Raw genomic sequence first — 16352 nt, 5'->3', positions numbered from 1 at the left:
CACTTGGTTCATAAGTAATAGATAGCACCTCTAGGAAGTTGCTGAGCCAACCCGATTTTAATGAAGCAGCAAACCATTGAGTAACAGCAGATTTCCATGGCTGTATATATTTATTTAAAAAAGTTTTATCACATAAATCACGTTCTCTGTGAGTAAATTAATAGGGAAAATAAAACACTACTGTCCATATAAATTCCCCCTCTGTGATGTGTGGAAGAAGGTGAAACCAGGTGTAAGAGGATGGTAGAACATAGCGGAATGCTGTGTTTCTCCAGCTAGCTAGTTGTCCACTGGGTCTCCAGCCTGCCTGCCTACATGCTACCTGCCTTCCTGCCTGCCTAGCCTGACTGCCTACCTGCTACCTGCCTTCCTGCCTGCCTAGCCTGACTGCCTACATGCTACCTGCCTTCCTGCCTACCTAGCCTGCCGCATTGGTGAGGGAAAGGGGCCAGTACACACTGCCCCCTGTAGTACCCTGATCCAACCCAGCACTCTCCCCCTCACTCCCTCAGAGCCAGTGCAGTGAGGCAGGAGTGATGGGCCGTGCTGGGGGACAGATTGTCACCCCTCCTCCCCCTGCATCCCCCCCCTTCTCCCCCCTGGGAGGCCCACGGGAGCTGGTGGTCCGGCCAAGGCTTGGGGCGGGGCAGAGCCTCCTTCCTGTTAGTGTGTTCTCTCCTCTCCTGCAGTAACTGCCATGGTCAACTATGTGTTCTTCCTCTAGCTTCCATCAGCAGCCTTGAGTTGAACAACACCCACAATCACACTCATATACTGTTATATAGTTAACAATGCTTTATGGCGGGGCTGATCTTATAACAGTGTATAGCTGGGGTGAGGAAAATGACCAGATCTCACCATTCTTGGTGGCCACAGTGTGTCTTCTCTGGCATGGTTTCATCATTGACTCCAGGAGAACACTAAGGTTCATCTTCATGATGATATTGTACATGGGGCTATAAGAGACACATCATATGCATCTTGCTCTCATGTCCCTTTACCATGATCTGTCACATTCTTTTATGATAGAAAAATATGTTCAGTGGTTTCTGCTCTCACACGTCTCGTCTGTCTTCAAGACGTCAGAACAGTGGGATCAAGACCCATGATAAGTAATTGAATCCCTCTCCTCCTCTCCTCGCTCTGTCTCACTCTCCCCTTCCATGTCCTCATGGAAAGAAAAAGGCCCCAGCTCGTAAAAGATGACTGGCCGCCCTACTTTCCCTCCGCTGGCCCTCCATTTGTCTATGTTTCCTGGGACGCCACTGGGGCACTGTGATTTCTGGGACAGTGACCAAGTGCTACTCTCTGTGCTGGGGGACATGGGTAATGTGGACAAAGTAGTTGACAGTTTTCTGCTTCCCCGTGGTTGGGGCAGACAGAGCCGTGAAGGCCGGTATAATGGACCCCAGGCCACTGAGACAGCTAGGCAGCAGTTTAATGTTCCAGCTTCTAGTGTCAGGCCCTGTGTAAAAGCCTCCCCTTGACTGCCATTTTGGTGTGTGTGTGTTGTGTTGTGACAAGGCGTGTCATTGTGAGCATGACGTGACAGGAAGAGACACGTTGCTAAGGTGCCACTGAAACCCTGGGAAGTGCATCCTTCTATCATTCTCGACCCCTCCCTCCTCTCTCCCTCTCTCTCTCTCTGTCCTCTAGTAATGCACCCATCTCTCTCTCCCTCCTGCCCCTCTTTTTTCCTCCTTTAGTAGTGTTGCTGTAGTCCCCTCTTCGCTCTCTTCCTGTAGCATGTCAGATTTGATTGTTCTTTGGCAGGGGGAAGGCAGGGCCTGACATTTCTCACTGATGTTTAAAAAACATATTGTTTGCTAAGAGAGAGTGGGAGAGAGAGCGCAAGATAGGGAAAGAGGGAGAGAGAGAGGGAGGAGAGAGAGAGGGAGGAGAGAGAGATGGAGAGAGAGAGGGGGAGAGAGAGAGAGATTCAGAACTAAAGAACGAGATGGTGGGAAGGCAAGGACATGCAAGGCTTGGCATTAAAACCATCTCCTATGGGCAAGAGAGGACACTCAATATTCTAGTTCTACTTGTGTATGTATGTATGTATGTATGTATGTGTGTGCGCATGTGTGTGTGTTTATGTTTGTGTGTAGTGTCAGTGGTAGTATGTGTGAGACTGGTGCAATAAGCCATGTATGGCTACCTGGCACTTCTCTTTGAGTGCTGCTGGGAATGTTCAGCACTCCATTTTGACTGAATGTGATTTCTTTTTAACCAGGGCTGTCGCAGTGTAGCAGTGGCACTGTATGTAAAGCCTTGGGGCTGGGCTCGCTCCAATAGCTCTGTGTGGGGTCCTGAGTCGGCTCAATGATCCAGTCATCTGAGGAGAACTGGAATTAGCCTGAAAATTGAAACCATTGAAACCTCTTTTTTTCATGTGAGGGAAACGGGAGTCTCTTTAGCTAGCTAAGCTGAAGCCTCTCGCAGCTTTCTAGCCTCCGCTTATTAGATCTTAAGTGGTTGTGTCACATAAAGCACTGAAGATGATATTGTGTTGTTCAAACATGATATCATGTTTGATATGCGCTTCAGAATGTGCTTTGAGATGACACATCAACAATGACACATTAACAGTCTCGAGGGTATTGTCAGACTACTTTTACCAGTAGCCATAAAGGATGCCTTGTTCTTCTTCTCTCTGAATATGAAGTAGGGTCATAGCGTTATATCAGACGCTTTGGCAGTTCTTTGTTTATTCAATGAATCGCCAATCCTTGCTGTGCGGAACACAAAGACACGCAAGCTTGTGCACTCACACTTAAGCACACACGCACGACCACGCACACATACACTCACACTCAAGCACACACATACACTCACACTCAAGCACACACGCACGACCACGCACACATACACTCACACTCAAGCACACACATACACTCACACTCAAGCACACACATACACTCACACTCAAGCACACACGCACGACCACGCACACATACACTCACACTCAAGCACACACGCACGACCACGCACACATACACTCACACTCAAGCACACACGCACGACCACGCACACACACACTCACACTCAAGCACACACATACACTCACACTCAAGCACACACATACACTCACACTCAAGCACACACGCACGACCACACACACATACACTCACACTCAAGCACACACATACACTCACACTCAAGCACACACATACACTCACACTCAAGCACACACGCACGACCACGCACACATACACTCACACTCAAGCACACACATACACTCACACTCAAGCACACACATACACTCACACTCAAGCACACACGCACGACCACGCACACATACACTCACACTCAAGCACACACGCACGACCACGCACACATACACTCACACTCAAGCACACACATACACTCACACTCAAGCACACACATACACTCACACTCAAGCACACACGCACGACCACGCACACATACACTCACACTCAAGCACACACATACACTCACACTCAAGCACACACATACACTCACACTCAAGCACACACGCACGACCACGCACACATACACTCACACTCAAGCACACACATACACTCACACTCAAGCACACACACATACACTCACACTCAAGCACACACGCACGACCACGCACACACACACTCACACTCAAGCACACACGCACGACCACGCACACACACACTCACACTCAAGCACACACATACACTCACACTCAAGCACACACACACGACCACGCACACATACACTCACGCACCCTCACTTGTGTACGTGCGCACTGATACAGTTCCTAGGAAAATCCCTATAAAGATTTCTGGTATGATATCAAGTTGTTTTTTTGATTTGGGAAAGGTGCATTGACGGTTCTCTCTATCATAAGAATAGGCAGTGTTGGGGAAGCTTCCCATTACTTCACAGTGGAAGAAGATAAGCTGCACTAATGGTTCCCTTGAGGAAAATATAGTTTACTTAACTGAAGTTACTTTGAAAAAGTAGTTCACTTCATCCGAACTACTTAAAACTATCTGAATCTGAAATGTCGTAGAATACAAATTGCAAGAACAGATCACTCTGGAGTCAGATGTTAACACAATGTGTAATTTAGCCAAATTTAGATTAAACACAACATGTGACAATTAGGCATACAAAATGTGTTTCGAGTGAGAATTAGGCAGGTCACCCATATTTGATCTTATTTTAGCAAAAAACAATAGTGTGTAGTTCCAAAAGGTAGCTATACCATGACATGGTAAAACAGTAATTAACTACTGAACCACTACCGAGATGTGAATTTAGTTCCACTACCACCAAGCTACTACCAAATGTAATTAAATTACTAGTTGAACTAAATGTAGTTCATTACTCCCCAACACTGAGAATATGGAACAGGTGTTTGACAAAAGTCTAGCGGTATAATTGACAGAAGATCTCCTAAAGCTTTTGTCTGATAAGATAAGGTAGTGGATTTGGATAAAAGTCGTCTGTCTCTGGAATAAGAGACAAGGTGCTCTAGCCACCCCTGTTTAGTTCTGTCAGGCAGAGATAAGACTCCTTGAACTGCTCCCAGGAACCCAGACAGGAAGCCACAGGTGCCAACAGTGAGTCATTCCCTAAGCATGGCCCTTAAAAGCTTAATGCTGTCTGTGCGTTATGACTGGATAAAAAAACAATCACTAGCAGCTTGTCGTCAGTCGTTAAAGTTGATGTCCATAGCGGTGATTTAGGGGTAGAGGCCATAGACTGACACAGAGGCCTGTCTGGTCTAATTTATCATGCTACGCAAGCTGGCAGGGGAAACATGCCTTCACCTCTTCTGTCAAATTGTCCTAGTTCTGATGACAGGGCAGAGAGAGGTGGAGTTACACAGTCCTGCACTATAGAAGTATAGAATATGAGCTTGAACGTATTCATATTCTCACCCACCTAAACCATAATGACCACACCTGTGACTTCGCTGCATTCCTGCTCATTTCTCAACATGTTTTATAGTGAAGACATGAGGAAGAATGGGGTCACAGAAACAAACCAATTTGAACTAACAGTTACTGTACTGTAGCTATATTTTTGCACTAAACGCTCGAAGTGAAGCGCATGTCAGCTTACGGGTCGTTAAGAGCAGTGTCTGTGTGTGTGCAGGAGCAGTAATGGCAGCAGGTCCCTGGCTGAAGGGCTTATTTGAACAGCCATATTTACTCAGTGAGAGAGAGCTAAAAATGAACATGGAAGAGAGGTGGCACACAGAGAGAGTGTAGACTGGCCTGGAAGCTCAGGGTGATTATGTATGTGTGTGTGTGCGCGCGCACATGCGCGTGAGTTCATTTGTCAGTGACTGTGTTTGTGGTGGGTAGTTTTGTTAGGTTGTGATTATTGTTATATATATTTTTTATTTTACCTTTTATTTTACTAGGCAAGTCAGTTAAGAACAAATTCTTATTTACAATGACGGCCTATCAAAAGGCAAAAAGGTCTACAGCTGGGATTAATAATGAAAAATACATTTAAAATCTAGGACAAAACACACATCACGACAAGGGAGACACCACAACACTACATAAAGAGAGACCTAAGACAACAACATAGCATGGCAGCGACACATGACAACTAATAGAGGAAGGACCAAAACAAAACAAAATAAAACTATTGTAAAATAGATTGTGTCTGTAAAATGTATATAAAATGTATAAACTGAAGGTAGAAGCCTAAGTGTTATTGTTTATTAGTTCACTCCAATTGGGGGAGGGATGGTAGGGTTTGCAGGGAATAATAAAGTTATGTTATATAAAAAAGTATGTATGTCTATATAGCTTGTTAGCACAGGCCTGCTAACTGCTAGCTTGTCTAGCCCGGGCCTACGAACTGTTAGCTTGTTAGCACAGGCCTGCTAACCGTCTGAATCGCCGCGTCCCAAACACTCACCGGACCCATATTTACTTTCTATCTCTTCTTGATTTTTAATCTGTTTATACCTTTCCGGAAACCTGCCTCACCCAATGTGATACGGAATCGCTATTATTTTTAATTTTTAGAACACACTCAAGAACCTCCAGAAGCTAACCAGCTAACTAGCTACAAGCTATTTAGTCATTGTTAACTTTTTTTTTCAACCTGGATAACACTCGCCAGTCCAGCTTCCCTGCCCCATCCACCGCTGCCCCCTGGACACTGATCTCTTGGCTACATAGCTGATGCACTCTGGACTGTCCATTAATCACGGTACTCCATTCTGCTTGTTTATGTTTTATCTGTCGGCCCGTTGCCTAGTCAACGCCATTTTACCTGCTGTTGTTGTGCTAGCTGATTAGCTGTTGTCTCACCTACTGTTTAAGCTAGCTTTCCCAATTCAACACCTGTGATTACTGTATGCCTCGCTGTATGTCTCTCTCAAATGTCAATATGCCTTGTATACTGTTGCTCAGGTTAGTTATCATTGTTCTAGTTCACAATGGAGCCCCTAGTTCTACTCTTCATACCCCTGATAACTCCTTTGTCCCACCTCCCACACATGCGGTGACCTCACCCATTACAACCAGCATGTCCAGAGACACAACCTCTCTCATCATCACCCAGTGCCTGGGCTTACCCCCGCTGTACCCGCACCCCACCATACCCCTGTCTGCGCATTATGCCCTGAATATATTCTACCATGCCCAGAAACCTGCTCCTCTTATTCTCTGTCCCCAACGCTCTAGGCGACCAGTTTTGATAGCCTTTAGCCGCACCCTCATACTACTCCTTCTCTGTTCCGCGGGTGATGTGGAGGTAAACCCAGGCCCTGCATGTCCCCAGGCACCCTCATTTGTTGACTTCTGTGATCGAAAAAGCCTTGGTTTCATGCATGTCAACATCAGAAGCCTCCTCCCTAAGTTTGTTTTACTCACTGCTCTAGCACACTCTGCTAACCCTGATGTCCTTGCTGTGTCTGAATCCTGGCTCAGGAAGGCCACCAAAAATTCAGAGATTTCCATACCCAACTATAACATCTTCCGTCAAGATAGAACTGCTAAAGGGGGAGGAGTTGCAGTCTACTGCAGAGATAGCCTGCAAAGTAATGTCATACTTTCCAGGTCCATACCCAAACAGTTCGAACTACTAATTTTGAAAATTACTCTCTCCAGAAATAAGTCTCTCACTGTTGCCGCCTGCTACCGACCCCCTCAGCTCCCAGCTGTGCCCTGGACACCATTTGTGAATTGATCGCCCCCCATCTAGCCTCAGAGTTTGTTCTGTTAGGTGACCTAAACTGGGATATGCTTAACACCCCGCCAGTCCTACAATCTAAGCTAGATGCCCTCAATCTCACACAAATCATCAAGGAACCCACCAGGTACAACCCTAACTCTGTAAACAAGGGCACCCTCATAGACGTCATCCTGACCAACTGGTCCTCCAAATACACCTCCGCTGTCTTCAACCAGGATCTCAGCGATCACTGCCTCATTGCCTGTATCCGCTACGGAGCCGCAGTCAAACGACCACCCCTCATCACTGTCAAACGCTCCCTAAAACACTTCTGTGAGCAGGCCTTTCTAATCGACCTGGCCCGGGTATCCTGGAAGGACATTGACCTCATCCCGTCAGTTGAGGATGCCTGGTCATTCTTTAAAAGTAACTTCCTCACCATTTTAGATAAGCATGCTCCGTTCAAAAAATGCAGAACTAAGAACAGATACAGTCCTTGGTTCACCCCAGACCTGACTGCCCTTGACCAGCACAAAAACATCCTGTGGCGGACTGCAATAGCATCGAATAGTCCCCGGGATATGCAACTGTTCAGGGAAGTCCGGAACCAATACACGCAGTCAGTCAGGAAAGCTAAGGCCAGCTTCTTCAGGCAGAAGTTTGCATCCTGTAGCTCCAACTCCAAAAAGTTCTGGGACACTGTGAAGTCCATGGAGAACAAGAGCACCTCCTCCCAGCTGCCCACTGCACTGAGGCTAGGTAACACGGTCACCACCGATAAATCCATGATTATCGAAAACTTCAATAAGCATTTCTCAACGGCTGGCCATGCCTTCCGCCTGGCTACTCCAACCTCGGCCAACAGCTCCGCCCCCGGCAGCTCCTCGCCCAAGCCTCTCCAGGTTCTCCTTTACCCAAATCCAGATAGCAGATGTTCTGAAAGAGCTGCAAAACCTGGACCCGTACAAATCAGCTGGGCTTGACAATCTGGACCCCCTATTTCTGAAACTTTCCGCCGTCATTGTCGCAACCCCTATTACCAGCCTGTTCAACCTCTCTTTCATATCGTCTGAGATCCCCAAGGATTGAAAGCTGCCGCAGTCATCCCCCTCTTCAAAGGGGGAGACACCCTGGACCCAAACTGTTACAGACCTATATCCATCCTGCCCTGCCTATCTAAGGTCTTCGAAAGCCAAGTCAACAAACAGGTCACTGACCATCTCGAATCCCACCGTACCTTCTCCGCTGTGCAATCTGGTTTCCGAGCCGGTCACGGGTGCACCTCAGCCACACTCAAGGTACTAAACGATATCATAACCGCCATCGATAAAAGACAGTACTGTGCAGCCGTCTTCATTGACCTTGCCAAGGCTTTCGACTCTGTCAATCACCATATTCTTATCGGCAGACTCAGTAGCCACGGTTTTTCGGATGACTGCCTTGCCTGGTTCACCAATTACTTTGCAGACAGAGTTCAGTGTGTCAAATCGGAGGGCATGCTGTCGGGTCCTCTGGCAGTCTCTATGGGGGTGCCACAGGGTTCAATTCTCGGGCCGACTCTTTTCTCTGTATATATCAATGATGTTGCTCTTGCTGCGGGCGATTCCCTGATCCACCTCTACGCAGACGACACCATTCTATATACTTTCGGCCCGTCATTGGACACTGTGCTATCTAACCTCCAAACAAGCTTCAATGCCATACAACACTCCTTCCGTGGCCTCCAACTGCTCTTAAACGCTAGTAAAACCAAATGCATGCTTTTCAACCGATCGCTGCCTGCACCCGCATGCCCGACTAGCATCACCACCCTGGATGGTTCCGACCTTGAATATGTGGACACCTATAAGTACCTAGGTGTCTGGCTAGACTGCAAACTCTCCTTCCAGACTCATATCAAACATCTCCAATCAAAATTCAAATCAAGAGTCGGCTTTCTATTCCGCAACAAAGCCTCCTTCACTCACGCCGCCAAGATTACCCTAGTAAAACTGACTATCCTACCGATCCTCGACTTCGGCGATGTCATCTACAAAATGGCTTCCAACACTCTACTCAGCAAACTGGATGCAGTCTATCACAGTGCCATCCGTTTTGTCACTAAAGCACCTTATACCACCCACCACTGCGACCTGTATGCTCTAGTCGGCTGGCCCTCGTTACATATTCGTCGCCAGACCCACTGGCTCCAGGTCATCTACAAGTCCATGCTAGGTAAAGCTCCGCCTTATCTCAGTTCACTGGTCACGATGGCAACACCCATCCGTAGCACGCGCTCCAGCAGGTGTATCTCACTGATCATCCCTAAAGCCAACACCTCATTTGGCCGCCTTTCGTTCCAGTACTCTGCTGCCTGTGACTGGAACGAATTGCAAAAATCGCTGAAGTTGGAGACTTTTATCTCCCTCACCAACTTTAAACATCAGCTATCTGAGCAGCTAACCGATCGCTGCTGCTGTACATAGTCTATTGATAAATAGCCCACCCATTTTCACCTACCTCATCCCCATACTGTTTTTATTTATTTACTTGCTCTTTTGCACACCAATATCTCTACCTGTACATGACCATCTGATCATTTATCACTCCAGTGTTATTCTGCAAAATTGTAATTATTCGCCTACCTCCTCATGCCTTTTGCACACATTGTATATAGACTCCCCCCTTTGTTTTCTACTGTGTTATTGACTTGTTAATTGTTTATTCCATGTGTAACTCTGTGTTGTCTGCTCACACTGCTATGCTTTATCTTGGCCAGGTCGCAGTTGCAAATGAGAACTTGTTCTCAACTGGCCTACCTGGTTAAATAAAGGTGAAATAAAAAATAAAAAATAAAATAAAAAAGGTATGTGTATGTATATATGTGTATATGTATACATGCGTGTATGTATATGGATATATATATTTACCCCAAAAATATACAGGGGATTGGAAATGATGCAGACAATTACATTGATGGGAGCAACATTCTTTCTGCAAGATTAAGCTGATCCACCCCTAAAAAATAAATAAATAAATAAAATGTATAAAACACATGACAGCACAGCATGGTAGCAACACAACATGACAACAACATGGTAGCAACATAACATGACAACAACATGGTAGCAACATAACATGACAACAACATGGTAGCAACACAACACGACAACAACATGGTAGCAACACAACATGACAACAACACGGTAGCAACATAACATGGCTGCAGCACAACATAGTAGCATCACAAAACAGGGTACAAACATTATTGGGAACAGACAGCAGCACAAAGGAGAATAAGGTAGACACAACAATACATCACACGAAGCAGACACAACTGTCAGTAAGAGTGTCCATGATTGAGTCTTTGACTGAAGAGATGGAGATAAAACTGTCCAGTTGGAGTGTTTTTTGCAGCTCGTTCCAGTCGCTAGCTGCAGCGAACTGAAAGAGGAGCGACCCAGGGATGTGTGTGCTTTGGGGACCTTTAACAGAATGTGACTGGCAGAATGGGTGTTGTATGTGGAGGATGAGGGCTGCAGTAGGTATCTCAGATAGGGGGGAGTGAGGCCTAAGAGGGTTTTTTAAATAAGCATCAAACAGTGGCTCTTGCGACAGGTATACAGAGATGACCAGTTTACAGAGGAGTATAGAGTGAAGTTATGTGTCCTATAAGGAGCATTGGTGGCAAATCTGATTGCCGAATAGTAAAGAACATCTAGCCGCTCGAGAGCACCCTTACTTGCCAATCTATAAATTACATCTTCATAATCTAGCATGGGTAGGATGGTCATCTGAATCAGGGTTAGTTTGGCAGCTGGGGTGAAAGAAGAGCGATTACAAAAGAGGAAACCAAGTCTAGATTTAACTTTAGCCTGCAGCTTTCATATGTGCTGAGAGAAGGATAGTGTACCGTCTAGCCATACACCCAAGTACTTGTATGAGGTGACTACCTCAAGCTCTAAACCCTCAGAGGTAGTAATCACACCTGTGGGGAGAGGAGCATTCTTCTTACCAAACCACAGGAGGTGTTCCGAACAAGGTTAAGCAAAGAGAAAGCTTGTTGGACACTAAAAAAGCTTTGTTGTAGAGCGTTTAACACAAAATCTGGGGATGGGCCCGCTCAGTATAAGACTGTATCATCTGCATATAAATTGATGAGAGAGCTTCCCACTGCCTGAGCTATGTTGTTGATGTCAATTGAGAAGAATGTGGAGCCTAAGATCGAGCCTTGGGGTACTCCCTTGGTGACAGGCAGTGGCTGAGACAGCAGATGTTCTGACTTTATACACTGCAGTCTTTGAAAGAGGTAGTTAGCAAACCATGCCAAAGTCCCCTCAGAGACACCAATACTCCTTAGCCGGCCCACAATAATGGAATGATCTACTGTATCAAAAGCTTTGTCCAAGTCAATAAAAATAGCAGCACAACATTGCTTAGAATCAAGGGTAATGGTGACATAATTTAGGACCTTTAAGGTTGCAGTGACATATCCATAACCTGAGCAGAAACCAGATTGCATACCAGAGAGAATACTATAGACATCAAGAAAGCCAGTCAGTTGATTATTAAGTTTTTCCAACACTTTGATGAACAGGGCAAAATAGAAATTGGCCTATAAGAGTTTGGATCAGCTTGATCTCCTTTAAATAAAGGATGCGCCGTAGCTGCCTTCCAAGCAATGGGAACCTCCCCAGAGAGAAAAGACAGTTTAAAAAGGTCAGAGATCGGCTTGGCAATGATAGGGGCAGCAACCTTAAAGAAGAAAGGGTGTAAACCATCTGACCCAGCTGTTTTTTGGGGGTCAAGTTTAAGGAGCTCTTTTAGCACCCCAGTGACCGCCTGCAGGGAGAAACTTTGTAGTGGGGCAGGGGGAAGAGAGGGAGGAGCATCGTGGGCTTGTCGCATTGGAAAGGGTGGGAGATGAGGAAATGTTGGATGAGCAAGGAGGCATCGCTGAGTCAAATAGGAATCCTGACTTAATGAAATGGTGATTAAAGAGCTCAGCCATGTGCTCCTTGTCAGTAACAACCACATCATCAACATTAAGGGACATGGGCAGCTGTGAGGAGGAGGGTTTATTCTCCAGGTCTTTAACCATATTCCAGAACTTCTTGGGATTTTTTAGCAAGCGTCTTTGACAAATCAGGACAAGTCATTTCACTGAGCAGCCATTACGAACACAGGCTGTAAAACAGTGATCACTAAGGTCATTACAGAAAATACCAGACTGATACCTATCAGGATTATATGTGAAGATAACATCAAGGAGAGTAGCCTTTTCTGGGTGTTTGGAGTCTTACCTTGTTGGATAATAATCTGAGAAAGATTTAGGGAGTCCCATTGCTTTAGGACTTGGTCAGGTGGTTTAAGCATGTCCCAGTTTAGGTCACCTAGCAGGACAAATTCAGACATAGTGTAAGAGGCCAGGAGAGAGCTTAGGGCAGGTAGGGTACAGGCCGGTGCTGATGATGGATGATATCATCCAGCAACAGTCAACAAATCAAATCACATACACATGGTTATCATATGTTATTGCGAGTGTAGCGAAATGCATGCGCTTCTAGTTCCGACAGGGCAGCAGTATCTAACAGGTAATCTAACAATTCCACAACAACTACCTAATACACACACATCTAAGTAAAGGAATGGAATAAGAATATACATTTATGGCTGAGTAATGACAAAGCGGCAAACAGCTATTTGAAGTTTAATGCTTAAAACCAGCAAATCAAATTGTTTGGGAACAGACTTGGTAGAGACAACCGAGCACTGAAGGTGATCCTTGGTAAAGATTTCCACTCTCCCACCTTTAGAAGTCTTGCCGAAAAATGTTATTACCAGAAAGGTTAACATCAGTGTTCAAAACACTCTTTCTTAACCGCGTCTCAGTAATGACCAACACATCTGGATTGGAGCTGTGAACCCACACTTTCAGTTGATCCATTTTAGTGTTAAAGTGCAAAGAAAAAACAGGCTTTTACAAGAGCAGAAATCAGTGACGCAGATATCAGAGCAGAATTGGGGCTAGCAACAGTAGATGGACCAGGGTGCACATGCACATTAATACAATCAGGGCACGGCAGAGGACAGGGAGAGCTCTGCAGTGTTGATTTATGACATTTGAATGTGCATTAGATGGCAACGTTGTACTACAATTTCATCAGGGTTGTGTGTTTCACTGAAGCCTCGATAAAGGTTAGAAGTTATAGTAGTTATACATTTAAGTGAAAGCTGATATGCCAAGATTATTTTGCAATAAGTAGTGAACAGAGCCCAAAAATATTTTGTTTTTAAGTGCCACCATTCCCTGTGGACCTCCAACTTAGAACAAACCAAGAAAGATAACATATTTAAATGTAGCTTAAAAAAACTATATTTGTAATGCATCAGTCTTAGCTAGAGAACGAGCACACTCTTACTTAACAGATGTCAAATGAGTTTCCAGCTGTCCCCTGTATCAGCCCCGCAACCAAGTTGTTTTGTTCTATGTAGCAGACATTTAAAGGAAAGAGAGAGAGGTGGAGAGAGAAAGAGAGTCCAGAGTAAGAGAGAGAGAGAGAGCCCAGAGAGAAAGTGAGAGAGGAAAGTGCCCAGAGAGAGAGAGAGCGAGAGGGAGAGCACATTTCTTTCTGGTCTGGCAGGAGAGCATTTTGAGAGAGAGAGAGAGAGAGAGAGAGAGAGAGAGAGAGGGGAAAGAACCCAGAGAGAGACCATAAAGAGAGAGAGATTAAAGACTCCAGAGCCCAGAGAGAGAGAGAGAGAGAGAGAGGAGCAAGGGAGAGGGACCTAAGATGGAGGTCTTCCTCCCAGGATGTGACAGGCTGTTGGCTGGAGGATGCTCAGGAAGGCCTTGGCAGGCCAACAAAGACAGCCCTTCAGCTCCAGGGTGTACTTTTTCAGGCCTCAGAATACCCTTTGGCAGCGGCGCAGAAAGCTCTGGCGTGCACAGGCCCCAGAGACGGACGGACGGGGAAGTATAGGCCTGCTCGCCTCGCTTTTATTTACTCAGGCTGATGAGACCTGGGCATTTCTTGTCTGGGTGAAGTAGGGAAAAAACAGAGCCTCTCTCTCTCTCTTTCCTCTTACGTCTCCTGGGGTTGAACAGTACTTTCCATCTGCCGTTGTTCACACACTTGTCTTGGCTATGGGTGTGTGTTGGGGAGGGGGTTGTGTGTGTGTGGGTTACCTGAGCTCTTGTCCTCAAGTGCTACCACCATGGTGATATGAAAAACATATAAAATATGCCTTGGTGATGATAGGGGCAGCAAAACATATAAAATATGTTGTATAGTGAACACATGTTATCTAGCTACGAGGGGTCAGTAACCACCTGTTTGCCAAAAAGCCATATCAGTGCGTCTTTTGAATTGCACACCGACATCCTTTCAAAACAATGTCAAGTGTTAGTGGGAATAGCAGCAGTTCAGAGAAAGCAGCGTAGATATCATTCAGAAGACATTAGGTCACACAGGTACGATTAACAAACCGTAAAGTCCCTGGAATACTGTACTCACAGGTCCAATGTCAACACAGCTATACGGTCTACATACATATATCATCAATTCACTTGTGTTAATCAACAATGTGGCACCATGGAGCATGTTAAGTCAATTAAGCATCTGACAGTTCAACTCAAATGAGGGCCCACATGTGTACCTTACTCATGACTCCCACTCCCCACTCTTGGGTTTGTATGTTAACTAATGTATGCAGCTCAATGTAATAAAGACATGATATAAATAATATAAATCAGTCAACAAAGAAGGGAGGAGGCAGCCTTGACAGCATCGCAATGTCTGCCGGCGATGCCATCAGACAGGCGGAATTACATTTTTCCTTGTATATATCTTGTTATATGTGTTTGTTTGTTTTGTCCTCGTCTCCTAGCTAGTATGCTTGACTATAAGGCATTGGTCATTCCTCTCTGCTCCGCTGTCTATTCCAACCCTGGAAGTGTGTGTGTGTGTGTGTGTGTGTGTGCGTGCGCAGATCCTCCCACACTGTAGGGGAGGGCATTCCACTGACTCACCCATCCTCCCTCAAAGCAGAATAAAACAACATGGATGAACTGGATAAAGAAAGTCAGGAGATGCTTTGGTTTTCTGCCTGCTCCTTGAGTGAGAGCTTGTGTAAAGTGGGCTGTGGGGGGCAGGGGAATAACCTCTGACCCCATCTGTTTCCTGAAGATAGGCCCTGATGACGCCTGTAAGTGCTCAGTGATGGTATGTTATCCTGACGAAAGGCAGATCTCTTTCCCCATCAAAAACAACAGAACGAGAGAGAGGGAGAGAGAGACTTACAGTATGTGTCAGCTGAAAGATAACATGGTGAAGGGGAAGGTTGGATTCTGGAATGATGGAGGCTTTATGCTTTTCCCCCAGCCGTCCCATAAATAAATAAGTCAAATACATCTGTGCAGTTTCCTCTTGTTTTTCCCGTTCCAATGCAGGTTTTGACCTTTTGACTTGGGATTTTTTTCTGAAGGGGTGAGATTACGTGGTTTTATTCAAGTAAAGAAGTGCACAGCACTTAGAATTGGGTGGAGGGAAGAAGTGGTCTGTCAACTTTTGAACATCCTGGAAACTGGTGTTTATATCACACTGTGTGCTGTGTTACGCAACATTGGAATGTCAACGAATAGCTGATTGTGATAACGATAAAAGCGAGGGCACATTGGCAGTTGTTCTGATGTCCCCAGATCATTCACTGCACCTGCTTGTCCTTGGGTGAGGTATTTATCCTCCCCCACGCTTCCCCCATCACTCTCTCTCTGACCTCACCTTAACCCTTCACAGTGCCCCCTGGCACACCTTATCTATCCAGCACCGGCTGCCTTATGGCTCAGTTTAGCCAGCACTCACTCTGCTCAGCCAATATTCTATAATCTAATATCTAGAACAGATTAATGGTCAGAACAAACTGCGTTTCTCTTAAAAAGTTGCTCATTTTGCGGTTGAGACGAGTGTTGTTTTTGCATATTTATGTACAATATGTGTCCATTTCTGTCTTTGTTTCAAATCTCCCTTTTGACTTTTGTTTTCTTGTCTCCGTTGACGTAAGGTCATTTTAAAGCCTATTATTTCATAGAAGCTATTCAGGTAATTGCTAAAGAATAATAAACATGTCCTAATTTACCTCATGTGGGGCTTACATCTTGAAGCTCCCCATTGCCTTGTGTTGGGGTTTAAATGTCAGAGAGTTTGCATTGTGAGTCACGGTGGGCTAAG

At 45.5% G+C, this 16352-nt stretch overlaps 1 protein-coding gene across 6 annotated transcripts in view; it reads left to right on the top strand.

The window, feature by feature from the left end:
- LOC112260559 (zinc finger protein 521) overlaps positions 1-16352 on the top strand; it is a 183721-nt gene that overhangs the window by 66150 nt on the left and 101219 nt on the right. The window lies entirely within an intron of this gene.

The sequence above is a fragment of the Oncorhynchus tshawytscha genome, linkage group LG10, assembly GCF_018296145.1.
Source record: "Oncorhynchus tshawytscha isolate Ot180627B linkage group LG10, Otsh_v2.0, whole genome shotgun sequence".
Taxonomy (NCBI): Eukaryota; Metazoa; Chordata; class Actinopteri; order Salmoniformes; family Salmonidae; genus Oncorhynchus; species Oncorhynchus tshawytscha.
Note: the sequence above shows the minus strand (reverse complement) of the source record. Positions and strands in the feature narration are given on the sequence as shown.